A 27,744-nucleotide genomic window follows, 5' to 3' on the forward strand; every position below is an offset into this window, starting at 1 on the left:
TCCAATAACACAGGTTGACTTGACTTGAATTCCTGCCTATTCAGAAATAAATCAGGACCTGATCTGAGAGGGACTTGGAGTCTGAGGAACCCTATGCCTCCTTTATTAGCTAAAATATGGTGGAGGTTTACAGCCAAAGCACCCAGGGTACTCTTCTAGTTTTTCCTGGAATCTCATCGACATCTCAAGTTGACACTGGGTTTCAAGCCAGACCAAACATGTCCTCTGGCCTCAGCTTTTGCTGAGGATCTGGCTCAAGTGCAGATACTTCTACCTCCATCAGAAGCACAGTTCAAATATCCAGCAGCCTCTCAGTTTATACGCTTCCCCTGGTAGTGTCCGGAATATTTCCAGGGCTCTTGTTGTAAAATGATATGATATAGCACAATTTTCATCATGCTGTGGGGAGAGAAGAAATGAAAGTACCGTTGGATCACTGCCAGGAGCAGGTATGTTACCCATCTTTCCCTCTGGGGGATACAGTGTGCCTAATGCATGCTTAGCAGGGGGCTGTCATCCCGCAGGCCTTCTGAAGCATCCTGTTCTCCACCCTTCTTATCACTGGCATCACGGCAAACTTCTGCAGAGGGCAGGCCATCCTGAATTCTGGGGAGCAGCTCACAGGGGATGGTTATAAATCGGTGTTATTTCATAGGGGGCTGTGTGAATTCTAGCATATCATTTTGGGGATTAGCACTGCAATGTCTTAGAAGATTATGAGTAAAAAAAAAAAAAAGGCTATTGTGTAGCAAGCATACTGTGCTTTGATTTCAACCGTTGTAACAAAATGATTGCATGACCTCGGTCAATTTCCCTGCCTCGTTTGAGAAGGAATCCTGCCCATCCCTGCATGAACAGGGACTTAGAAGTCAGTGAGGAAAATTATTAGACCCTCTCAATTACGGTTTCTACTGGGCTCATTATTTGGCTTCTCAATGTGCTGGATGCACAGTAGCTACTCAACAAAGAATTGTTTGATTTGCTGATTAATTCTGTGGCTTTAGAACTGACTGGAATCCTATAAACAGCGGGCACTCCTCTCCTCAAAAATAAGTCTGGAAAATACCTGATGAGTTTGGGAGTATCCCACGGCTTGCCCGAGATAATGGAGTGAGCATGGCTGGAGTGAGAACAGAATTTGGGGGACCTGGTTTTGTGGGGGATTGTCCCAGAAGGAGATGCAGGCTTCCGGTCCACTGAGGAGGACAGGGACCCAGGTTGTTGACACAGTCCCCCTCCCTCCCATACAGGCAGCAAGTCCAGAATCCATTTCCATCCCACTCCAATCATAGAAACAGGCTGGAAAAGACCAAATGAAATGAGATCATCAAATCCATTGCACAGCCAACAAAGGAGGCTATCCAAAATGCAAGAACAAATAAAATAAAAACCTCTGGCAGAGCTAAGAGAGAAAAGACTGCAATTCAAAAGGGAACTGAAATTACTTTTAATAGATCTTGGTAAAGCTGCCGAGAGACCTCAATCTCTCAGCTCTCCATATTATTTATTGATTGGGCTGCCATCCTCGCTGATTCATGAGTGCTTTATAGAATTACACAACCTTTGGGTTGCAGAATGCAGCCCAGGAAAGAGAAACCTTGGCTCTGGAGCGATTTCTTCTTCAGCTGTGTGGTTGTGTTGTTTCTCATGCCTTCATTTCCTCATCTGGGAAATGGGGAGATAGACACAGGCATTTGTTAAGTCCTTCTCAGAACTCCTTGACTAGGCAGCCGTTGGGTAGTGATGAGCCTTTTCATCTCTCAGATTTAACGATGAATTCTTCCAAACAACACTTACCTCGAGACTTTTTACTTATAGTTCATAATTCGATAAACCTGCAGAGAGAGAGAGAGAGAGACCCTAAGCATTCCTGAACTTTCCTGCACCCCAGTCTGTGGCCCCATGGCTAACTCACATGTCTCTGATAGATATCATTTGCTCCATAAAATGTCTTGGGCAGATTGGTTGCATAAAGTCAGAACTTGGGTTCAATCCTGGCTTTGTCACCAGCTTGTTGTAAAGTCTGGAACAAGTCAATTTATTTATTTATTTTCCATCTGTAAAATGAGAGGATTGGACTAGGTACGTTTTAATGTCTCTGGCAGGTCTTAAAGTCTATATTATAGTAATGAAATTTGTGACATTGCTTCTTTTTGAAGAAGCAAAAAAAAAAAAAAAGTTGGCTTTAAAGACACAGAAGAAAAATGGTATCTTTCTTTCACTCCATTAAGAATAACCCCCTGTCGCCAAATTAGTGACATGGTAAATTGGGGTTACAATATTCAGTGTCTCTCCTTGGCTGGCATAGGCTGGTAATCAATTCTAGCTCTGTGAAATAGAACATTCTCTTTAAAACAAAGACTCTACCAGTAGTCTCAATAATAATGCAAATCTAGAAAAGATGGAAAAGGTTTTTTTTGTTTTTTGGGGTTTTTTTTTTTTGCCTACATTTGTTGTTAAATAAGCAAGATTTCTATTTGAAGCTAAAGTGAGAATAGGTTTTATGAAGCAGCCAATATCTGCCTGTATGTCCAGCTGTCTGTCTTTATCTCTCCACACCATCCCTCCCAGATCTGGTCATAGATCTTCTTTACCTTTGGCAATAGCGTTTTATCTACTCACTGTTGCATAGATTTGGGTGAAATGGCAAGGAACAGGGACAAGCAGAGGCAAAGCAGCATGGAATACGGAGAAGGCATGGCACCATGAGGGCAGCTGAAGGAGTACAGCTACACGGTGGGAAACGCAAGTGATGTGGAGAAGAAAGAAATACAGCACGTATGATGTTTGGCGGCAAATCTTGAGCTCATGAAAATTTTTGGCAAATAAAGCAACCACTTAATAAATGTAGTGAGGCCTTCCGTGTTCTCAGCATTCTAAGGATAATGTTGACGCTAACAGAAATCTTACATGCATACTTTCAACTGAAGAATATTTCTTCACTGTCCAATAATGGACATTGGGCATAGGGGAAAGCTCTGTGATGGGCATGGAGGGGGGAAAGAGGAATAAAATGGAAAGTAGATAGCACCATCAACAGTGTGATTTGGCCTGGGCCATCCCTGAAGGGCTCCACTACCCGGACCTCTGTGCAACCTGCAATGACTCTGCCAGTTCTATTTCAAGGGTACCACAAAGGGCACGTGTCCCTTGCCATGTAGAAACTCCCTTTCCAAACAGAATCTTCTTTTTTTCCAAATGAGTTTATATTCTCCTGTACTTCTGTTGTGCTCTGTGTGTTTGTATAATGACTTTTCCTTCTTCATTCTCCTGGAAAACTTCTACTTATCCTTTAAGACTCACCCGTACATCTTTCCCAATGACATTAACTAATTCTCCATCAGTTCAACCACCGTTCACCCATTTTTCTGTGCGTGCCTAATAACATCTTTGAGGAACATCTCATTCTCAGGTGTTATTCTGTGGTTTATGACTAGATATTAAGACAACTTTCAGCAAATAACAGTTATGGAGAGCATTGCAGAGGTGTTTGCTGCTTTTATATCCTGTGCTCGTCATCTTAATCTCTTTATCACTTTAGCATTTGCAGTACAATTCAAAGGCATGGCAAAGGATCCTGGTGTTTCATGAGTATTTCTTATTTGATCAAACTCATAGTTGTATTTTTTTTCTCACTTGAGTCGTATGTAACTAGAGTTTAAGCAGCTTCTATTTAAAATCAACAGGAAGTCTTGGTCAAATTGATATTTGATGCTTTGACAGTAGTTCCGCATTATGCGTGTATGAGACATACCAGCTCTCACTGCTTTGAAATTTTTTCTATCTGTTCCAAGGGATTTGGCAGTTTCTACTTTCTTCAACTGCTTGTGTAACATGATGGGCAATCCTTTTTTATGCATCTCAGGAACAGAATGTAACAGGTTCATCTACTTGGGAATGTATTCATTTCTTAAATCCAGTAAAGTATTCAGCAGCTGCTCTGCAAGAAAATAGATAGTTGTAGTTTTTTGTCTAATATCAACATGTATGTCACTAATATAAATGTGTGCCCTGTTGATATATTTCCATGTATTTCTGTATCCACAATAACTTTATTTCATTGCCAAATGATAGGGAAAACTTTCTGGAGACATTTCACATGGCAATCACCAATAACGCTCATAGCTAAGGGAAATAGTAAAAATATGAACACATATGGTAGAGAGGGGCAGTGACAGCCATACCACAGCTGCTCCCAGGCCACTTGTGGTAGTCATGTGGCATTGATATGAGACAAATTTCTATCTCATAGATGTGAAAATGTGAAAAAAAAAAAGAGTGTGTGTGTTAGAATTGATGAAGTGTGGCGGAGACATGGAATACATCTAGAGACATGGAATACATCTAGACATGGAATACATCTAGAAAGCAAAGTGATCCACTTAAGAGATCTGAAAAAGGTAGAAAGAAATTAAACCTAAGGAAGGCCAAAAGAAGAGACCGATCAAGCTGTGTGGAGAAATGAACAAGTTAGAAAACCCAAAGCAGGGCGCCTGGGTGGCTCAGTTGGTTAAGCGACTGCCTTCGGCTCAGGTCATGATCCAGGAGTCCTGGGATCGAGTCCCACATCTGTGCAGAGAGAAGAGGCGTTCCTAATTTTGGAATAATCTAAATAACGTGATGGTAAGATTTATCTGGCCTGGCACCTTCTCTGAGCCTGCTTCTCCCTCTGACCCTATCCCCTCTCATGCTGTTTCTCTCTCTCTCTCTCTCTCTCTCTCTCTCTCAAATAAATAAATAAATAAATAAAATCTTTAAAAAAAAAAAAAAGAAAAAAAGAAAACCCAAAGCAGTAGAATCTTTTCTAACAGTTTCCTGTTTTCTCTTATTTTCGTTGTATTTCCTGGGCGTAGAATAAAAACATCTGTGAAAAAGTATTCTCTCTCTCCTTTCAATATCTATGGTTTATTTAGTTCTCTCCTGTTCAATGGCATTGGCTCACATGCTGCTGGCTGTGGGTTTGAGATGTGTATCTTTCCATCCTGTTAGTTTACTAAGATTTTTTTTTTCATACTTGAAATAGATGGGGAACTGAGTCAGATGCCCTTTGCCCTCATCATTTGCTGAAATGATCACATGGTTCTTCTCTTTGATCTAATCATAGAGCACACATCAACTTTCTAATGTTGCAACATCCTTGAATTCATGGGCTTACCTGCAGTTGTGTTTGCTTATCAATTTAGCAAAATAGGCTTGGGATATTACATTATATTATATTATATTATATTATATTATATTATATTATATCATAATTTCATAAGGTAAATATTCAACTTTAAGTATATCTGAGCACATTTAACTTGGTTGTATCTGGGGTGACTGTTGTCCTGTGTTCTGAGTTCTTACATTTCTTAAACATTAACACCAACACTCCCACAGCAGAGGCAGTAGTCCTACTTAATAGAAAATATATTATAAGTTACAATATGGAAGATAGTAAGGGACTGGCAGAAGACTAAACAGAGCAACAGAGCGGTCTAGAAATAGACCTAAATAAATAAGAAATTTTAGTATAATTTTAAAAAAATGACTATCCAAATCAGTGAGGGAGGAAGAGACTGAGTTTTATTACCCAAGGTTAAATTTTCCACTCTGCTGAACTTCCTATCGACATATCCTCTGGTCTTCATCCTAGGTGTTGGCAGTATGGCTGGCAATGGCAGGAAGGGAGCCACTGAGATGTGGAAATTTGCAGAATAAGAGAAACAAGGCAGTTTTCCCTGTCATACCCATCAATCTCCATTGTTACAGGTAACTCTTAGGGGACCTCTTTTTGGGGGACGTTATGACAATATCATGTACTATCATTTCTTTCTTTTCACAGGAAATTGGAAAAGATTATAGATTACGGCCACTTGTTTATTGCCTCAAGCAATTACCTATGTTCTTTTCCAGGAGATAAATTATGTATTTTCAACAAGGGACAAAAAATATGTAATGTCAACAAAATCCCTTTGAAATATTCCTTTTGTTTAGAATGTTTGCTGTTTGTAATGTTTTTGTTAAAGAATTTTTAGAGGTCCTTACTCTACAATGAAAAAGGGAAGTTGTGGCTGAACATCCCATTACTGTATCTATTCTAAGTAAACTGATAAAAAGTCCTGGAAACTCCTGTCGTGGTGGCAGGGTGACAGTCACCCTTTGCTACAGGTGACAGTCACCTCTCTGTGTTACTTATCCTCAAAGATAAAATGAACTGTTCCAGCTCCAGGTCCTCAACTATTCAGATAATTGGGTCCCCCTCTTGAGGCAATTATAGGAGCAGGGCAACTAACACCAGGATAGTTCCTGGCCCTGGAAATAAAGGGGCAATAAGAACCTTTGGGCAGATGTTGATTTGTTGGTACTTGAAATTCCCATTTCAGGCAAATGAGGACAGTCAGTGTAAGATCTGTGCAGAGAGAAGAGGCGTTCCTAATTTTGGAATAATCTAAAATGCCACGGGGGCGAGAGATAGAACCAACCTGATGAGCACCAAGCTGGATGGTGACTGGAGAAAGACACATTTGGCATAGCCTGAAGAGATGGTGATTGGAGATGTCTTTCCCGAGGGATGCGGTGGGTTTTTGGAGGTATGGGCCACGTGTGGTCTGGCCCGATATCCTCTCACAGGTCCACATGAATGAAGACCCACCCAAGCCTAGCGGGCTAATGTGATGGTAAGATTTATCTGGCCTGGCACCTTCTCTGGGCTCACACACCTACTTTTTCAGAGAAGGTCTATTGAGACAACTCCATCGTGTCGTTTTCTGAGAGATCATGTTCATTGTTATATAAGAGTGAACTTTAAAAAAAAAAAATTTATTTATTTGAGAGAGAGAGCAAGAGCGAGTGAACGAGAGAGAGAGTGAGCACAGAGGGAGAGGGAGAAGCAGATTCCCCACTGAGCAGAGAGCCTGACATGGGGCTCGATCCCAGGACCCTAAGATCATGACTTGAGCCGAAGGTGGATGCTCAACCGACTGAGCCACCCAGGCACCACCACTAGAGTGGACTTTTTATGTGAACAGGTTCTCCGGAGAAATAGTAGGAAATGGATATAAAGCCATTTTAGTTCTAGGTCATAGAAGAAGGGAAATTTCACAAAGAAGATATGGGGTCCAGCTTTCCAGAGGACAGTAATTCTCGGTTAAAAATCCTGGTTGTCAGTTCAGTCTCAGAGGTCCCAGACTCTGCGTCATTGTCTTTCTTCATGATCAGATTGACTCTGGCCAAGGCTTTGCTGTGTTGCCCGTTAAGAAGTCTGGGAATACACACCATGGTTAGGGATGGGACATCCGGGTCAGGCTGGTGCCCAGGGCAGTGGGTCAGAACACATAGAATCATGTGAACTTGCTCTCCATTCCAACTCCGCCTGGCCACTGGCACTTGTCTAAACAGACGCATAAACCTGAAAGTCAGACAGGCGGCTCAATGTTGCTATCAGTTCCTTAGGTAAACATGTCTTCTGAGCAATTATAAACAAATTACTTCATCTGCAACACACAAAGCCACTGTGGTCTGAAGTTATATAATCTCTTTCTCTCCCTCATTCACTTTTCCTTCTCTTCCAATTTCTCTCTCTCTCTCTCTCTCTGTCTCACACACACACACACACACACACACACACACACTCTTTCTAATGCCCAAATAACACCTTCTTCTGTCTAAACTGGAATAGTTTGGTAATAATTTTCAGCTGGGTACAAAGCTTAAGTACTTAAATGTACTGTCACAGACTTTTGATTATGTGATTCTTAGTTTAGTGAAAGACACTTGGAATTATGAAAAATGAAAGTCATCCAACCTCCTGTGGGATAATTCCTGTTTTGCAGGACCTAGGATTGTTGAGACTGAAAGATAAGTAGTCTGAAATGGGAAGAAAGACACCGAATCTGTGGGAGGTTGGGGGGGGGCGGTGAGAAGTATGCCAAACCTGCCCCACCCCTATCCCCACCCCCTTAGGGGCTTTGCACTTGCTGCACAGGGACTGGACCTTCCTCCCTCTTCCCCATCTTTGCATGATTTGCTCCCCTCCTTCATTCAGGTCTCTGCTCAAATACCTCCTCACCCAGTTGGTTTCATTTGTAGTTCATAAGAATTCTGTGTTTTTTTTAAAGATTTTATTTATTTATTTAACAGAGAGAGAGCACGCACAAGCAGGGGGAGGGGCAGAGGGAGAGAGAGAAGCAGACTCCCCACTAAGCAGGGAGCCCGATGCGGGGCTCTATCTCAGGACCCTGAGATCATGACCTGAGCTGAAGGCAGACGCCTAACCGACTGAGCCACCCAGGCACCCCCATAAGAATTCTTACCACCTGACTTGACAAATGTATTTGTTCGCCAATTAATTTTTCATGTCCCCTCGATGATGTGAATCTAGGAGGGCAGGGCTCTTGCCTGTCTCATTTGCTGCTCTCTCCCTGGCCTCACATAGTAGGTGCTCAAGACATATGTGTTGACAGAGAGAGGTGAAGGATATGGACCAAATTGCTTCACTAATTGCTGGCATCACTAACAGAGTTTAAGTCCTCCACATTCTTGTGGATCGGAGAGCTATTTGAAGGCCAGTGTATAGTTTCTGCACTGCACTTGACAGACGACTCGTCTGCACCAATCTGACTCTCAGGAGAGAAAGTCCCACCACCAAACAATTCTTTCTACTGTACACGCCCCCCACCCCCTAGGCTGCTTCGTCTTCTCCCTCTCTCTCTAATCTCCTCAAGCCACCATCAAATCTTACGAAGATTACCCTAATGGACTCCTCCTAAGTAGGTTCCTGCTTTTTTTTCTTGTCTTTGATTAACCTATTTTCTCCATAGTGACCAGAGCGATGTTTTAGAAAAACACATCTGATCATATCCTGGTCAAGCTCCTTCTAGAGCATATGACTTGTCTGACTCATCCCCACCCTGTTCTACCCATACTGGCCTTCTGATGTTCTCAGTGTCATTCAATTCTGTCCTGCCTCAGGGACATTGCACTTGTGCTCTCTGTGGCTGGAATGTGCTTCCTGTGGTTTATTGGATGGCCAACACTATCTTTTTCATCTTTCTCAATTTAAAGGTTGTTTTCTCTTTGATCACAGCTTCTCCCATTATTTTCTAGAACAACGCTCTCCTTACTATCTTTTTAGCTACCAAGGGTTGTAGCTCTTTTATTTACCTGATTCCTCATTTCACTGTCAGTCTCATTAGGGTTGGGGTCATGTTTATCACAATCCCTATTGTTTCCCTGATGCCTAGTGCAGTGCCTGGCACATAGTAGGTGTTCAGTAACAAAAATTGTTAAATGAATGAAAAATATTTTTGAGTGAATGAATCTCCTTAATTCCAAAGAAAGTCAGAGTCCCAGGTAAAAAGGAGATTGCTCCAAGACAGACACAAAAACAGACACATAGATCAATAGAACGGAATAGAGAGCCCAGAAATGAGTCCACAACTATATGGCCAACTAATCTTAGACAAAGCAGGAAAGAATATCCAATGGAAAAAAAGAGTCTCTTCAATAGTTTTGTGAAAACTAGACAACACAGAAAGAATGAAACTGGATCACTTTCTTAGACCACACACAAAAATAAACTCAAAATGGACAAAAAACCTAAATGTGAGACAGGAAACCATCAAAATCCTAGAGGAGAACATGGGCAGTAACATCTTTGACATCTGCCATAGCAACTTCTTACTAGATATGTTTCCTGAGGCAAAGGAAATAAAAGCAAAAATAAACTACCAGGACTTAATCAAGATAAAAAGCTTCTGCACAGCAAAGGAAACAATCAACAAAACTAAAAGGCAACCTTCAGAATTGGAGAAGATATTTTCAAATGATATATCTGATAAAGGGTTAGTATCCAAAATGTATAAAGAACTTATAAAACTGAACACCCCAAAACTAAACAAGCCAGTTAAAAAATGGGCAGAAGACATGAATAGACATTTTTCCAGAGAAGACCTCCAGATGGCTAACAGACACATGAAAAGAGGCTCAACATCACTCATCATCAGGGAAATACACATCAAAACCACAATGAGATACCACCTCACACCTGTAAGAATGGCTAAAATCAACAACACAGGAATCGACAGTTGTTGGCGGGGATGCGGAGAAAGGGGAACCCTCTTACACTGTTGGTGGGAATGCAAGCTGGTGCAGCCACTCTGGAAAACAGTATAGAGGTTCCTCAAAAAGTTGAAAATAGAACTATCCTATAACCCAGCAATTGCACTACTAGGTATTTACCCAAAGGATACAAAAATACAGATTTGAAAGGCTACATACACTCTGATGTTTATAGCAACATTATCAGCAGTAGCCAAATTATGGAAAGAGCCCAGATGTCCATTGACATCTGAATGGATAAAGAAGAAGTGGTATATATATATATATATATATATATATATATATATATATATATGTAATTCAGCCATAAAAAAGAATGGAATCTTGCCACTTGCAATGACATGGATGGAGCTAGAGAGTATTATGTTAAGTGAAATAAGTCAGTCAGAGAAAGAGAAATACCATATGATTTCACTCATATGTGGAATTTAAGAAACAAAACAGATGACCACATGGGAAAAAAAAGAGAGAAAGCGGCAAACCAAGAAAGAGACTCTTAACTCTAGAGAACTAACTGAGGGTTGCTGGAGGGGAGGTGGGTGGGAGGATGGGTTGAATAGTTGATGGGTATTAAGGAGGGCACTTGTTGTGATAAGCACTGGGTGTTGTATGGAAGTGATGAATCATTAAATTCTATACCTGAAACTAATATTACACTGTATGTTAACTAACCAAAATTTAAATAAAAACTTGAAAAAGAAAAAAGAAAACAAGAGAAACTGAAAGAAAAAAAAAAAGAAAGAAAGGTCATCACTCCAAGAAATCTTATTGAATAAATTTCAACTGGTTCCTAATAAAAAACTCTGTCCTTTGACCAAACCTGAGTCAGGCTCTTCTGAGCCCTCTTCTCCAAGAGGCCCTGAACTTGGGCTCTGTCTTTGGTCTGCTCAGTCCAGTTTTAGACAGAATTCTGCTGAGTCAGTTTAGCCTAAGTCCCCCACCCTTGGTATCTGACCACTCCTCATATCTGATTAAGTTCCTTTTCCCACCCTTGATATCTCATCACTAGTGTGCTTTCAACAAGAGACATGTCAAGTCTGGTCTAGCAACAACAATCGCCCTAGCCTCCATGTTTCCTCTTAGTAATTTTCCATGCACTGACCTCCACCTTGCATCTTGCATCTTGACTGTACCCAGTTTGGAGTTGAGCCCAATCTCTCTCCCCTCCTGCAAAACCCCATTGCAGTAGTACCTCTCGCATAAACTTTTCCTTATCAACTTTAACAAGTAGCCCACAAACAATTTTTCTTTACCAGGTGCCCCCCTCTATCCTCTTCTCTAGTTCTATCCATGCTTGCCGTCTCCCCATGCACATATCCATAGCTGGCAAACCTATGCCCAAGATCCTTAAAAATTTATAGGTGTGATATTTGGACCCTCTGTAGGTCTGATCATCTGTCACAAATTCAGAATCCTGCCCTCAGGCTTTATGTTCCTAATACAAACAAGATAAGCAGCTGGGGCACCTGGCTGTAGGTCATAACAACACAATCAAACACCCTTTCCTCAGGAGCTATGTTCCCAGAGAAGTTATTACTATTATCATTAGTGGGCTAAAATAATTTTAAATGTACTAAAATGTTGATGTCTTACGGGACCCAATAAATGGTATCTTTCTTCCCTGCTCTGCTTACGAAGAAATGGAGAGAAAAAGGAGTGGGAGGTGGAGGCCAAAATGTCCCTTTTATGGCTGAGAGACTGGACAGGAGTCCTGGTTTTAGGGCTTTTGGCCAAGCAGCCTTCCTCATGTTGGTCCCCAGAATTGGGTGAAGGTGCTCACCAAGTATACTAAACCTGGCCTCGTTGGGGCTGGTTTGGGGGCTGTCACTGGGATGTACAAATGGGCCTACTGCCAAGAGCGGAGTTGAGCTGCATGGGCCTCTTCTTCACCAGCTTACCAATGAGCTACCCATTCCATTCCCCCAGGGCCGAGACAGTAAAGGATTGAAAAAATGCAAGGTATGCATTTTTAAGAAGTCCCTTCCTTCTAACGTCAGAGTCCACCATCTTGCAGAAAACATGAAGTGAATATATTGGTCCACTAATGGATCAGGTGTACAAACTGGTTGGCTCAGTAACATTCAAACCTGTCAGACTCACTTTCTTCTTTTAAAAACTGAAGGGATTCATAAGATCTAATATCTCTTTGTTAAAAAGAAGCAACAGCTCCAAAATAGAGTCACTTGTGCTAAGTTTTACCAAGACTTAAGTCTAAACTAACTGCAGTTTCAGCTTCTCCTATGAGTGGAATTTTAAACTAATTAAGCTGGAATTTCATGATTAGCACTAGCGAGATCATCTGTATTAAGACCCTCTGCCCTTCCCCCCATGGGAAGGTGACCTTGCCTGAAACAATCTTTTTTTTTTTTTTTTGCGAATACCATCCTTGTCCCACCCTGTTTCTGCTTATAAAATCCTTTTAGTTTGTACAGCTCCTAGGAGCTCCTCTCTAATTGCTAGATGGGCTGTTGCCTGATTCACGAATTGTTGACTAAAGCCAATTAGACCTTCAGATTTATTCAGTTGAATTTTGTTTTTGAACACCTTTAATTGCTAAGATTCTGTGACGATTTCTCCCCACTGGAAATGGCATTTTACTGTGAAAATTTGAACTTGAAAACAACATTTATCAGAAAGAAAAGACATGTTTTTCACGAATGAGCTATCATTTTCCTGATGTGTGTTCCCCCATGCTTTCTCTGTTTGTAGATAGATTGGGGGAGATGTCAGAAATGGTGTCTGTTCACATTGGAAATGACATCTCAAACAAGGTCATTACCAGAGAATGACAGTAAATAACAGAAAATTGTCTATTTTCCGGGTTTTAGGCACACAAAAGAGGATGAATAAAATAAGTCCATGTTTAGCTACCTATCCAATTGTACCAGTAGCTTTTTTTTTTTTTTTATTAACTGTTAAATCTTATCCTAAAGCTAAAACAAGTTTATGGGGTTTTGTTTTGTTTTGTTTTTAAAAAGCAGATTTGATTTTTTTTTTCTTTTCAGATACTCAAGTTTAATCAAAGTGCATACAAGGAGTAAAATAGTTAAAAGTCAAACAAAGGAACAGGTAAAAAGAGGGAGGAAAGTTCACTGATGATCTAGAAACAAGGGAAGCACTCTTGGATAATGGGTCAATTGCACGGTGGTGGCCTGAGAGAGAGTGTGCAGGTTTCCATCAGGACATTGTAACTTGGCATAATTATTTGCGGTTGTTAGAGGCTTTTATGGAAGTAAGATTCAAAGATTCCATCGACATAGAGCACATCTTGTCAGAAATCACAGACCTAAAACTGACAGCTGCATTTACATATTTCTCATATCTACCAAAAACCTGTTAGGGGCTTTATATGCTTTATCTCCTTTAGTTCTTATAGCCTGTTACCTAAGATAGGATTAGTACCTTCATTTCACACAAGAGATAATGAGGTTTAGAGAGTTTATGTCAATTGTTCAAGGTCATACAACTGATAAGTAACACAGATAGTCCTTGAACCTAGGTCTATCTTGTTGAAAAACTGGTGTTCTTAACCTCCGTGGCATACCGTACAGATAACAGTTGGTAGGAGAATGTCTTACTTTATCTTCCCTAAACCTCAGTTGCTGTTCCGTGGTGGCAGATGTCATGTCCATCTTCCTCCCCTTTGTGTCCCCCTGTGCTCAGTGTAGTGCCCAACACATAACAGGAGCTTGACAAATATTTGTTGAACAGATCAATGAACTGTGAGATTTGTTGCTAATTAATAATTATCCCTTTTATAGATAAACATATAGCAATTCTTAGGGAGGATCTTAAATTTGGGAAGTTGAAGAGATGGAGGAAAGATTCATTGAGAATTATTTAAATCATGCTCTGAAATGCAAACACTATCATTAATTTAGGTATAGTTATATACCTACAGGTATTAAAAGAGAGACTATGAGCTTTGCCAAATACACACACACACACACACACACACACACACACACACACACAATGTCTTGATACTTTGTATAGAAAACCAGGAAAGTCCATCTCTATTCTAGTCAATGTTGCTCAGAGTCTGCGGACAACACTCCGCTGAAGTGAGGGCATTAAAATTCTGTTAAACAGTACAGCCTCTGAAGCTGTGTTGTCTAGGTTTAAGACTTTAAATTTTATTTCATCACTTACCAACTATGTTTGTTCAAGTCTTTTGAGACACAGCCATCAAGTCTATAGTAGAGAGGCAGAAATAGTAGTAAGCAAGGTGAAATTTGGGTCATAATGCAGGTGTGACACATGGGAAGGGAAGGGAAGCAAAGAGATAGGGTTGGAGAATCTCAAATTATAGTCTACTTCTAAGGAAATCATCGGCCATGCTGAGGGGAGACTATAAGCCACAGTCATCCGTTATGGGAATCCTGTTTTTGCCATGCTCCCTCATTGTCCAGGAGCAAGCTGGAGGCAAGCTTGGTCTTGGTGCAAATGGGGTGGTAGATCTAGAGGGACAGCAGCAGAGTCTGCTCATCAACTATGTTCCTGGCACCAAAGATCTGAGTGGTGTGTTTTCTAGAACACCACATCAACTATAACCCTGGACAAAGCACTAATTTATCTAATTGTCTTCTTGCTAAAACTCTTCAAAAGGGTTGCACATACTCTCTACCTCTGATTTCTGTTCTGTTGTGCAACCCTGAAGCATTCACATAAGACGTTTGTTCCTACCACTGAACTCTTCCTCAAGGTGACCAGTGACCTTCCCAGTGACCTATCCAATGTCTAGGTCTCAATCTTCTAGATTCAGTAGATCTATTAACAGTACTGGATGGGGCTGGCTGGCCACTCCCCCACCTTGAGATACTCCCTCGACTTGGCTCCTGGGTCTCGGTCTTCTGACCTCAGTGCTCAACCCTTCTCAGCCTCCCTTGATGGTGTGTTCTCATCCCTCTGATCTCTGAAATGCTGACCAACCTAGGACTAGATGTGAGGACTTGGTCCTCACATCTCTTCTCTACCTACATTGACATTTTAAGTAATCTTATCTAATTTCATGATTTTCGTTGGATTCTAAATTTCATCATATCACACTTCCTATCTAGTACAGATCTTTTTGCTCAACTCCAAACACTGCTCTGGCCAAAAACTGTAGTGTGTTCCTTGATTCTTCTTTCTCACACCCCATATGGGATCTATTAGAATTTCTGTCAACTCTGCCTTCGAACACACCTAGAGTCCATCCAGTCCTCATTTTTTCCAGTGTTGCTGTTCTGGGCTAAGCCTTTGTTATTTCTCCTCTGGGTTATTGCAGGAATTTCCTCATGGATCTCCCTACTTCAGCTCTTTCTAGTGTATGGTATATTCTGAAACTTAAGCAACCAAAATGAATTTTTAAGTTACACTATGTCTTCCATCTCTCCATTGCATCAGCCAACTTCTGATAATGGTCCACAAGACCCCTTGCCATTGAGCTTCTGCTAATCTTCTGCCATGCTTTCACTACTTGCTCTGCTCTGGCAACACTGGTTTGGTCATTCCTTGAACACCAAGCACCTCCCTGCCACAGGATGTTTGCACTTGCTCTTCCCTTGACCTGGAACATTCTTCTCCCATATACCCACATATCTTACTCCCTCACTTCTTTTGAGCCTTTTTTCAAATGCCACCCGAGTAGTGAGAGCTTCCATAATCCATAATCACTGCCTGTAAAATAGCAACCCTCCCCCTTGGCACTTCCTGACCTTCTCACCCTAACCTCTGTTTCCCTACAGCACGTATTACCATTTGGCGTATTATGTATTTACCTACTTATTTACATAAGTTCTCTCTCTTTTTAATATTCACACTAAAAACCAGACTCCATAAGAGCAGAGACTTCATCTGTTTTATTTATACTGTATTCCCAGTGTTTGACACAGAGCCAACGAATGATAAAATACACTGTTCTATGTCCTATATTGTGCATGTCAGATTCCAATTTGTGTAAGATGTTGCTTTTGAAAATCAAAGGCCTTATTCTTTACATAGACATTAATTCAAAGTTTACTCTAATAGAGTCTGTGTCACTTTATTACTAAGGAGAGTTTCTTTATCCATTAAACTCTGAGAGTGTTAGTTATCTGTCAGACTTCTCCCTCTTTGGACTATGGTACTCTATTCCCATCTGAGTTCTCTGTGTCTTTTTTCCTTGCTTTGTTTTTGCTGCCACCCTGCAGTGAAGGAAAGAGAATTTTAGGAAATACCTATAGTGTTACTCTCTGTTCTGTGCATATAATAGATTACAGTGAATATTTGCATAATTAATTTGAATTAACTTCAGTTTATACCTTTAAAGATTCTCCTAAGGTATCCCATTTTGGAGTCTATGTAATTGCGTAACCAGTTCATGCCCAGTCACATTGGTTCACATGCGTGCCATGTTTCTGCCTTCTTTTCCTCTTTAACCCTATTACCTACAAACAAAGAAGTAAAATTGAAAGTAGAGATTTGAGACAACCATAATACTGTCTTCCACCTTAATCAGAAATTTATGCCAAAAAAAAAAAAAAAAAGAAATTTATGCCAGAACCCCCTCCCCTAATTATTACTATTTTTTTTGCAAATGTGATTGAAGTTTAACATACATACAGAAAATTAAGAAAATAATGAGTTACACCTTGACAAAATTTTAGGAAGTGACCATACCCACATAACCAGCACTTAGATCTAGAAACAAACTTACAAGCTTCCCAGAAGGCCTGTCATGTCCCTCAGGGTCACTAGCCCCAGCAAGGCTCCCCACCTTCCAGACTCCTAATAACAAGGGTTGGTTTTGCCTGTTTTTAAACTATTATATAAAAGGAATGGTACAATATGCACTCTTTTGTGTCTGACTTCCTTTGATCAGCATTGTATTTATGATATTTACTCATGCTTTGAGTGTTATGGTTCAGAACCCTTCTCATTTTGTCTGTTTGGGAAGACCCAGACTCTTGCTTTGTTATCCTTAGATCCTCACGTGGGTGACTTTGAACCAGGGAGATGCGTCTTCTCAAATTGACTTTTGTGTTGCTAAGAACCCTCAAGTGGAAAGCAATGAAGCCTTTTTCGATCTGAGTTTCAAGTCTCAGGTACTGCTAACTAACATGGAAAACTGAGAAGCTTCAAGAATGGTGGTCTAGTTTATTGGCCAATAATTAGATGTGCAATCAGTGAAGTCAGGCTCACAAAACTAGTTACTGAATTTTCCAGGAGAGGAGCCAATGCTTTGAGGCTCCTCTGCAACAGCTATGATGAATAAGTTAAAGGTATTCTTTAATTCACAGCATTTTCCCAGCCAGCATGATAGTTCCTGGCCCACCCATACTCCTGGAAAAACCTGCCAGGAGTTTTGTCTAGCTAGGCTAGTTGAGAATGGGAATGCCGTCATTTGGAAGGAGTTGATATTGTGGTATTTGATGGATAAAAGCTAAGCAAAATGTTATTCTAAGAACACTGAGCTCCTTCCAGCTGCATCATTGATTAACTTTGGAGAGATGGGATAATTGCAATGGAGTCTGGGGCCCTGAGTTCTTGTCCTAGTTTTGTCCCTAACTCATTGTGAAAATCTCACTAAAGTATTTGGACCTTAGTTTCCTCCTGGAAAAAAAAAAAAAATCAGAATGTAAAACACTGTGGTCTCTGAAGCCTCTGTTATTCCTTGTGTGGCTGCTAATCCCCACTTTTGTGCCTTTCTTGGTCTCACTCCAGCTTCCTGGCTGATAACCTCTGTCCACCAAGCTTGTCTGCAGTCTCTCTTCTACCAAACCTTTCAGAATTAGCCTCCCTCCATGCTGCTTTCTCTCATATTGGAAGCTGTCAGCGTCAACGAATGATGCTGCTTCACCCTTTCTTGATCATATTACTTTGTAACATTGTCCTCCCTCCCACACTTGGAGTTTATCACTGTCCACTCTCAAGGACTTAAGAGTCCATCTAGAGACCCTTTTGCAATCATCTGTAGTATCTTATCTCATGTGCTGAACAGAAGGACTCCATGAGGTTTGTATTACTGATCTCCAAATCTTTAAAGAACAGTTAATGATTCACTCTGTCCTGTCCTGAAATACACTTCTACCCTCTCCACTCCCCAAACCCAAAGGTGGCAATCGTTCAACAATGTGAAATCCTGCTGCTGAGATGAACATGAGCAATGGGCAGAGTGGGTAGTGGAGAAGACAGGGAATGAGGAGCCAGGCAAAAGACAAACCATAATCACCTAGTCTTTAAACAACAACTATTTAACAAATAAGAATAGATCATTACTTCCTTAATCTGATAAAGGCATTTATTTAAAAATTTCAACAACCATTAAAATTAACAACTCAGGAAACAACAGATGTTGGTGAAGATGAGGAGAAAGAAAAACCTCTTACACTGTTGGTAGGAATGCAAGCTGGTGTAGCCACTCTGGAAAACAGTATGGAGGTTCCTCAAAAAGTTGAAAATAGGGCTACCCTCTGACCCAGCAATTGCACTACTGGGTATTTACCCCAAAGATACAAATGGACTGATCCAAAGGGGCACCTGCACCCCAATGTTTATAGCAGCAATGTCCATAATACCCAAAATATGGAAAGAGCCCAGATGTCCATCAACAGATGAATGGATAAAGAAGATGTGGTATATATGTGTGTGTGTGTGTGTGTGTATATATATATATATATATAAAATGGAATATATATATATATATATATATATATATATATATATATATATATATAATGGAATATTACTCAGCCATCAAAAAGAATGAAATCTTGCCATTTGCAATGATGTAGATGGAACTAGAGGGTATTATGCTAAGTGAAATAAGTCAGTCAAAGGAAAACAAATATCATATGACCTCACTCATATGCGGAATTTAAGAAACAAAACAGGTGAACATAGGGGAAGGGAAGGAAAAATAAAATAAGATGGAAATTGAGAGGGAGGCAAACCATAAGAGACACTGAACTCTAGGAGACAAACTGAGGGTTGATGGAGGGGAGGTGGGTGGGGGGATGGGGTAACTGGGTGATGGGCATTAAGGAGGGCACTTGATGTAATGAGCACTGGGTGTTATATGCAACTGATAAATCACTAAATTCTACCTCTGAAACTAAAAAAAAAGAAAAAAAGTCCTGCTCTCAATGAAGGCATCTGATTTCCAATTATTTTGCTTCTATCAAAAAAGGAAAATAAACACTTGTCTTGCTTTAGACAAAAAAAATTTCAGCAAACATCCCTAATAGAGAAAAGTAAAGAACATCCCTCTTAAAATCAGGAACATGATAAGAATTTTCAGTATCACCATTTCTAATATTGTTTAGGAGATCCTAGCCAGAGCCATAAGACAAGCAAATATATAAATACACACACACACACACAAAACACAAAATAAAGGGAAAAAGAATTGAATAGGAAGGAAAAAACCACCCTTATTCATTGATTATATAATTGTTTACATAGAAAATCTAAAACATGTTACAGGTACGGTATTAGAATTAATAAGAGAATTTAGTAATATAAAATCAATATATAGAAGTCAACTGTATTTCTATACACCAGAAACTAAGGCTTAGAAATTTATGAATGTAAAAATACAGAGCACCTAAAAATCAACCTATGAAATTCATAGCCATCTTTATGGAAAAATCTAAAATATGTTTGATAGATGTTAATGGAAACAAAAGGAGAGATAGATCAAATTCATGTAATAGAAAAAGTTAATATCATAAAGGTGATAATTCCTGCCAAAGTGGCTTATAAATTCAAACAAAATCCAATAAAAAAAAATCTCAATAAGTTTTTCTATGGAGCCAGATAGGATTATAGGAAAGGCTGGTCCTAAAATATTTAATGAAGAAAATCAGGGCCAAGAACATCCATGACAATTTGGAGAGAAAAAAAGAATCACAGTGGGCACCTACCCTACCTGTTATCCAGGGTTCTTGTAGAACCACAATGATTAAGCCAATGTAGACTGGCATAGGAATAGGTATGTTGAACCCAACAGGGAGCACAGAAACAGATCCATACGAAGACTGAAACTTGATACTTAACAGAGTTGACATTGCAGGATAAGGGGAATGGGAGGTTATTCAATAAATCAGATCACTCTCTGAAACAAGTGTTTGAAGTCCCAGTCTAAGCTCTGTCCCCAGTACCTGTGGGACCACAGGTCCTTTCACTTGGACTCCCCAAATGAGGAGACTTATAGAGCATCAGGGGACAAACACCTGGACAGCTGTCATTGGCAGCGTGCACAGGCCAGTGAGAGCTGCCTGCCCAGAGGCAGGCTATCAGGGGAGACATCATCTACAGAAAATAACAAAACAATAGTGAAACTGACTAAAAATTGAACTGTCTCTTATTAAAGAGTAGGCAATTCTAAAAAAAAAATGTCCCCTATGAAAGTCAGTGTATTCCCTGAAAAGTATTTTTTTCCCTAACTTCTAAGTAATTCCAACAGTTACTGCTTTGTTTTAATAATAGATATGTAAGCTTCAATACATGTTACCTCATCTTTTTTATGTTTTTATAAACTTTATATTCTTTTTTAGCCATTATACTGTACTGCACAGTAATATGGAAGTGACTTCGGAGAACTCTCCAGTGTATCGTCAGTGTCCCGCCTTGTGTGGACTCAACGACAGGCATCTGTTTTGAAAGTAAGTTTGTGATGGTTCAGTTTTTGGAACTCCCTTCCAGTGAAGCTTATGTTGAGCTGCCTATTACTAAACAAACAGTTGTGGCACAGTAATTCTAAAGATGAAGAAATGGAACCTGAGTTACTATAGTTGTCGCTTTATGTGATCACTTCAGCATTTCATTTGTGCTTAAAATTTAAAATAATTAAATAGAGAGCTGTCATTGGCAACCCAACCATCATGGCAATCGTTCTACTTAAGTCTGGACAAGTCATTCATTTCAACAGGATAGGTGGATGGTTGCTATGAACTGATTGACATTAGTAGGTGAAATGCAAACAAATTGCCATCTTATTTATAGGTTTTTTCCAACCATAAAATCTCATGTTTTTAAAAGAACAGATCAAAAATATTTGTATTTTATATATAATAATATATTATTTTATGTATTTAATCTGCAAGAAGGAAAGGGTGGATCACATGGTTCTTCAACCTTCTTTCTTCCAATTCTGAAATTTTAATTTCTCTCCGTATAGTACCTAACGATGTTCCTTCCCTAACCCACCAGGGTTTGCAAACACAGTCACCTGAGATTTTACACATGCACACTTGGATCGTCTATAAATCTTAGAGTAGCAGAGAGCTCTATCTGTGAGATCAACAACTGTCACCGTATAATTGGGGCGGGGAGGAAAGTGTGTTTTATGTTTCAAAGCTGGGGGCACTGGTTAAAGAATAGGACAGAGGAGAAAGAGGTTTCCTAGGGGCAGAAATGTAGGAGCTGGTTCATTCACGTTGGTAAGGAAACATGGCCTGTGGCCATAAAGGCCTCCCGTGGTGACTCACACTGCCCTAAAATGAAATTTGTTTATTCTGGGGCTCATTTTATCACTCTAGCCCTGGGGTTATTGAAGCTCCTAAAAGCTTGTAGGTAGTAAGTGGTTTGGGGTGCCAGAAAAAGTAATTGGATTAATGCACTTCTATCTCAGATTACTGCCAAATTAGTCTGTGGTATGTGGGCTTTTTATGTTATTCTGAGTGTGGCGTAATACGACCAGCTGCTCTGTGACTTTATTATCCTCCTTACATCAGACCCACCCAGCCAGCCCCATCTCATCTTGTCACACCCCCAGGCTGCACCCTTTAAAGTCCCTGCCCGTCCCTCATCCCTTCTTACTTCCTGGCTCCTGCTTTCAACCTTCCACTTCTTCCCAGGCTTCGTGATGCAATTAAACAAAACCAAACCAAAAATCTTTCAATTGTATCAAAGCCTTATCCATTGCAATTGCACTTGGTGGAAATCTATAATAAGTCAACCATGACCTGACAGCAGGATATTTCTGCAGCCTCCACGCCGAAGGATGTTAAGAGGAAGAAACATGGCGTAGGACTTCAGATGCCACATGCCACGAACCGAGGAAAAGGAAGGATTTTATGGGCTTCAGTCAGCACACTGTTTTTTTTTTTCCCCACATTTTTTTATTGTTATGTTAATCCCCATACATTACATCATGAGTTTTAGATGTAGTGTTCCATGATTCATTGTTTGTGCATAACACCCAGTGCTCCATGCAGAACGAGCACACTGTTTTTTGTCAATGATCTACAATTAATTAGAACTGGATCAGAGTTTTGTGGTGTGAAGAGTATTGGCTTTAGAGTCAGATGACCAAGGTTCAAAGCCTTTCTCAGTCACATTCTCGGTGATGCTGGGAACTCTAACATTTGAGGTTGTCTTAACTGCTTCACAGCCTATAGTGAAATAAGTAAATATGAAAAAGCTTTATGTGTTAGTAAATGTTATAAAAACATAAGATGGTTTTAAAAATCATTGATTTAGACCCTATTTAGTAATAATTCACAACTAACTGCAATTACTCTATAAAATAGTATTATAATTACAATTTTTTAGAATCTTCTAAAATTCAGAATTTTATTAATTCAAAATGGCTTTCTGGCTTTCCCCTTAGGTTAATTCCCATCCACGAAGATGTGTGTGTAGCACATAAAGTTCCTCTTACAAACTTTCTTTGCTGAGGGCAACGGTCATCTCTTCTCCAATGTTTGGTTTACACGTTGAGTTTCAGAATGGATAAGGTTATGAATTCCTAAAGCAACTACTCCATTGAAATATTTAATTTTTGTCAGATAATCTGCCATTTCCATATTACTCTGTGTATTTAAAAACTAAATGTAGCTAGACTTTCATAGGTGAAAGCAAGCATTGTGAATCCAACTTTGATGTTTTGAGTGCCAATTTTACCTGACCTGGGTTTTGATAAACATATTGATATAGATTTACTGTTCTCTTCTCTTCAGTGGCAATTCTTAGAAGATACTGCTTTGATCTTAACAGCCCATTCAACCAACTTTTCAGGACCTTCAGGTGACTCTTCTGGGGCTTTTGGTTATCCTAGGAGACGTTTTTCTCTGTAACTTGATGGATGAAAAGTTCTTTGTAATAACATTTTCTTTGCTTTCATTAGAGACATAGTCCATACTCAGTCTAAAAGCTGGATAAGTCTTGAAAAGGCAGAAAGAAGAAAATATACAAGCCCCTTAATGCTACTCCCAAGAATAAGTAGCTGCTGCTTGGTTTTTGCTGTACAGCTTTACAAATTTTCCTCTGCCATGCCACACATTTTATTACAATTAAATGGAATTTTAGGGCTTTTCTTGTTACAAAAGTGATATAAGATTGCTGCAGAAACACTTTCCAGTGGAAAAAAAAAAATAACCCAGAACGTGATACCCAGAGATAAGGGCTATTTAATATTTGCTGTGCATCCTTCCAATCTTTTCCTATGGCTATATATATCTTTTATTAGAATTTAAGGAACTTTTCCCACTTCCTGTCACCATAAAAGAAATATAAATTCAAGGTAAAAAATCAGAAAATAGGCAGGAGAAAGACTAAAAATTACCCATAATGTCACCACACAAAGGTGAGCACCCTTATACTGATACATATTCTTCTAAGGCTTATATTGGGCATTTTGTATGTCCATATATGATTTTTTTTTCTACAAAACCAGATGATACCAACCATACTGATTTGCAATCTCCTTTTTTTTTTAACTCAATAATATATAAAGACTGTGTTCCTATATCATTAAATATTTTCTTACAGCACAAATATTAAGGTCTCATACATAGTATTGTATTGAGTTAATATACCCTGACTTGTTGAACCAATCTCCTGTTTGGGGGGTATTTAGAATGTCTCCGGTTTCTCACAATTATTAGCAATGTTTCAGTGAACCAAGTTCAACTATTTTTTGTGAGCATCTTTTAGTATTTCCTAAGGATAGGTGCCTAGAAATGGAATTTGGAAGATTTTTCGTTCATTTTGATGAATTGTCTTCATGCATCTTTTAATAGTTTATATTTCCCATAGCAGAGTGCCTTTTCCTTGCAGCTTTGCCAAAATTGACTATTATCCTTTTTATTTTACGTTTTTTCATCTTTGAGTGTTGAAATGGCAAATATTTATATTCTGTTTTTAATTTAATTTACATTCCTTTTGATTATGTTTTCCTTTAAATTACATGCTTACTAGTATATCCACTGAATCTGTGGAAAATTACCTTGATAGTAAAACAAGGAGAAGAGAAATTTCTGAATCCTGCACTTGCAGTTGTGTGAAGGAGTCAGTGAAAGTGGCATTAAATGTTCACTGATTCATGGGTCCATTTGTCTATTTACTTATCATTTCACAAATATTTGCTGAACACCTTCTCTATGCTGGGCTTTTTTCTAAGAGCTGGGACTCTAGAGGTGAATAATATTGATAGGGTCCCCATCTCAGAGATTTTTAGTATACAACACAGAAATGAAACAAACAATAATTACAAGTGACTTTAGGATTATAAAAAAGGAAGTTAAAAGTAATTATCCTGAGGCAATTATATTTAGGCTGAGCTGGTCTGTTAAAAAGGTGCCATTCACTGAAAAGTCCCCTACGTGGTGTTTAGTTTCTCCTATAATTGGGTAGTAGGAGAATATGTAATGAGAAGGCACACACACGAAAGAAATGATTTTATAGAACAGGAGAAGTCTTGGGAAATGGAGAAATTCCATTCTTATTTTACCAGGAGATATTTTAGTCCATTCCTGTTGGGTAAATATGTATTTTGCTTTAAAAAACCTACAAAAAGACTTCCCACACTGCTTGGGTGACCTACACGTTCTTACTGTTCTTGCTGAATTGGCGCTCTATTTAGTCTCTTGACACCCTGTCATCAAAGGCTGTAACTCTAGAATGCAAAAGTATCCAGGTGATCCAGTCCAACAAGTGGAAGCAAGAAATGTTTGCTTTGACCAAATGTCTCACATCTTGGGCGTTGGCCTTGGTGACAGATCATCCTTCCTTTTAGGGAAGGGGCCAAGTCTTCTTGAGACTCAGCTTCCTAGAACTTTCACTTTTCTTTCTTTTTTACTTAAAATATTTTGTAGAATACAAAAAATACATAAAACTATATACATTTTAAATAATAATATTAAAATGAGCACCTATGCAAACAGCATCCAGGTTAAGGAGACATTGACAGTCGTTTAAAAGCTCCCTCTGTGCCCCTCCCAGATGGACATCCCCTTGAATAACTAGTATTCTGACTTTTTTGATAATCATTTCTTTGCTTTGTTTAAAAAAAGAAAGCTTTCACCATCTATAAGTGTATATGCATCCTTCATATATATTATTTACACTCCTGCTTATAAAAATTGTATAAATGGATCACACTAAATGTGTTTTTTATTCCTTGTTTAATACTATGTTTATTTAATATTATGTTTATGATTTATCCATGTTAGTGTATACAGCTGTAGTTTGATCTTTTAAGAAAAGTAATGAATATACCAAAAGTTATTTATCCATTCTACTATTGATGCACATTTGGAATATTTATGGTTTTTGGCAACCACCAACAATGATGTTTTGAACATTCCTGCTGGTAATGGAATTGCTGGTAGCCAGGAATGAATAAGTATAAATTTACTAAATAATTCAAGTTGTTTTCCAAAATGGATGAAGCAATTCATGTTCTCACTAGCAGTATATGAGAGATCCTACCTTCCCCAACACTTGGTCTTGTCCAATAATTACATTTTTGCCAATTGGGAAGGTATGCCATAGCATATGTTTGTGGATTTCATTTTCATTTTTCTGACTATGACGATGTTAAACCTTTCTTCCTACATTTACTTGTTATTAAAGTTTTCTTCTATGTGAAATATTGGTTCAATTCTTGGGCTTACTTTTCTCTCAATTCACTTATTTTATTGATTCATAGTTCCTTACGTATTTTGGGTAGTAGTCTTTTTTTTGGATATATTTTTAGAAAATCCTCTACTCTGTAGGTTGTATTTTCAATCTTTTAATATATCTCTTGATTAACAGAAGTTCTTAATAGTACTCGAGTTTATAATTTTTTCTACATAGTTTATGTTTCTCACATCTTTTTTTTTAAAGATTTTATTTATTTATTTGACAGAGACACACAGTGAGAGAGAGAACACAAGCAGGGGGAGTGGGAGAGGGAGAAGAGCGGGAAGCCCAAAGCGGGGCTTGAGCCCAGAACCCTGGGATCATGACCTGAGCTGAAGGCAGACACTTAACAACTGAGCCACCCAGGCGCCCCATGTTTCTTACATCTTGCCAAAGAAATATTTTCCCAGGGCTCCTGGGTGGCTCAGTCAGTTACATGTCAACTCGATTTTGGCTCAGCTCATGATCTCAGGGTTGTGGAATCAAGCCCCGTGTGGGGCTCCATGCTCAGTGGCGAGTCTGCTTCCTCTTTCCCTCTCCTTTTTCCCCTTCCCCCACTCAGGCTCTCTCTCTCTTTCAAATAAATAAATACATCTTAAAAAAAGAAATATTTTCATTAGTGTGAGTTATGAAAATATTTTTCCTACATCCTATTTTAAATTTTCATACTCTTGCTTTTTATGATTGTCTTCATTTGGATTTGATGTCTTTATATAACATGAGGCTTCTAAGTGGATATACCACATCTTCCCAGCACTATTCATTAAAAAGTCTATCCTTAATGATCTGCTATAACATCTGTCATAAAACAAGGATCCATGAATGCATAATCTATTTCTGGGCAATCCTTCATGATCCATTATTCTATTTGTACATTGGTGTGCCAGAGATACACAGTCTTAATAATGATAGCTTAAGATATCTTGTTAACTGGTAGGACAGGGCTCACACCTTATTTTTCTTTACACTGTCTTGGTTATTCTCAGCCCTTTATATTTTTCTATCAATTTCAAATTAGCTTAACAAGTTACTCAAATGCTACAGTTGGCATTTTAATTGAGATTGCTGTGTGTATATATGTGTGTAGGTATATATGTTTTTGTTTGTTTGTTTGTTTGTTTTTAAAGTAGCCTCCACAATGCAGGACTTGAACTCATGATCCCGAGATCATGACTTGAGCCAAAATCAAGAGTCAGATGCTCAACTGACTGAGCCACCCAAGCGCCCCTCATCTTTTCATTCTTAATACCTATTGTGCTTACTCTATTAAATCAATTTAATTAGAGGTTTGTCAGTTTTATTATCTTTTCGAAGAACTGAATTTGGTTGGTATTAGCTACTACAATCTTGACAGTATATGTGTTTTCTATTTGGTTCATTTTAACTTTTATTTTAAAATGTTCTTTTTTCTGTTCTGTTAGGAGTTATATTGTTGTTTTGTTTCACATCCTCAAATGGTTTCTTTACTCATTAATTTTCTGTCTTTATTCTTCTAATCTGTAACTTAAGGTTATATTTTTTTTCTAAGACCTGCTTTACTTGCCTCTCATAAGTTTTCTAAGTAGTATTTTTTATTATAGTATAAAATATATTTACAGTGCTATCATGAGTTCGTATTTTACTACAGATATTTTAATCCATGTCTTCTATGACATATTAGGTGACTGTGGATTTGTCTGGTACTCCTTGTAGTTCATGACTTTTTTCTTTGTGTATTTTCAGGCTATGCCTTGAGGCACAAGACAAAGTTTTAATTTTGTATCTACCCAC

General features: G+C 39.0%; 1 long non-coding RNA gene across 1 annotated transcript; it reads left to right on the plus strand.

Moving 5' to 3' along the window:
- Nucleotides 1-269: 269 nt before the first annotated feature.
- LOC116643400 lies at nucleotides 270-27,744 on the plus strand. The gene is made up of 5 exons (XR_004301543.1): nucleotides 270-449; nucleotides 5,636-5,751; nucleotides 20,622-20,729; nucleotides 23,028-23,094; nucleotides 27,697-27,744. It is a non-coding gene; the product is annotated as an uncharacterized LOC116643400 (long non-coding RNA).

Source organism: Phoca vitulina, unplaced genomic scaffold (assembly GCF_004348235.1).
Source record: "Phoca vitulina isolate PV1807 unplaced genomic scaffold, GSC_HSeal_1.0 scaffold26, whole genome shotgun sequence".
NCBI lineage: Eukaryota > Metazoa > Chordata > Mammalia > Carnivora > Phocidae > Phoca > Phoca vitulina.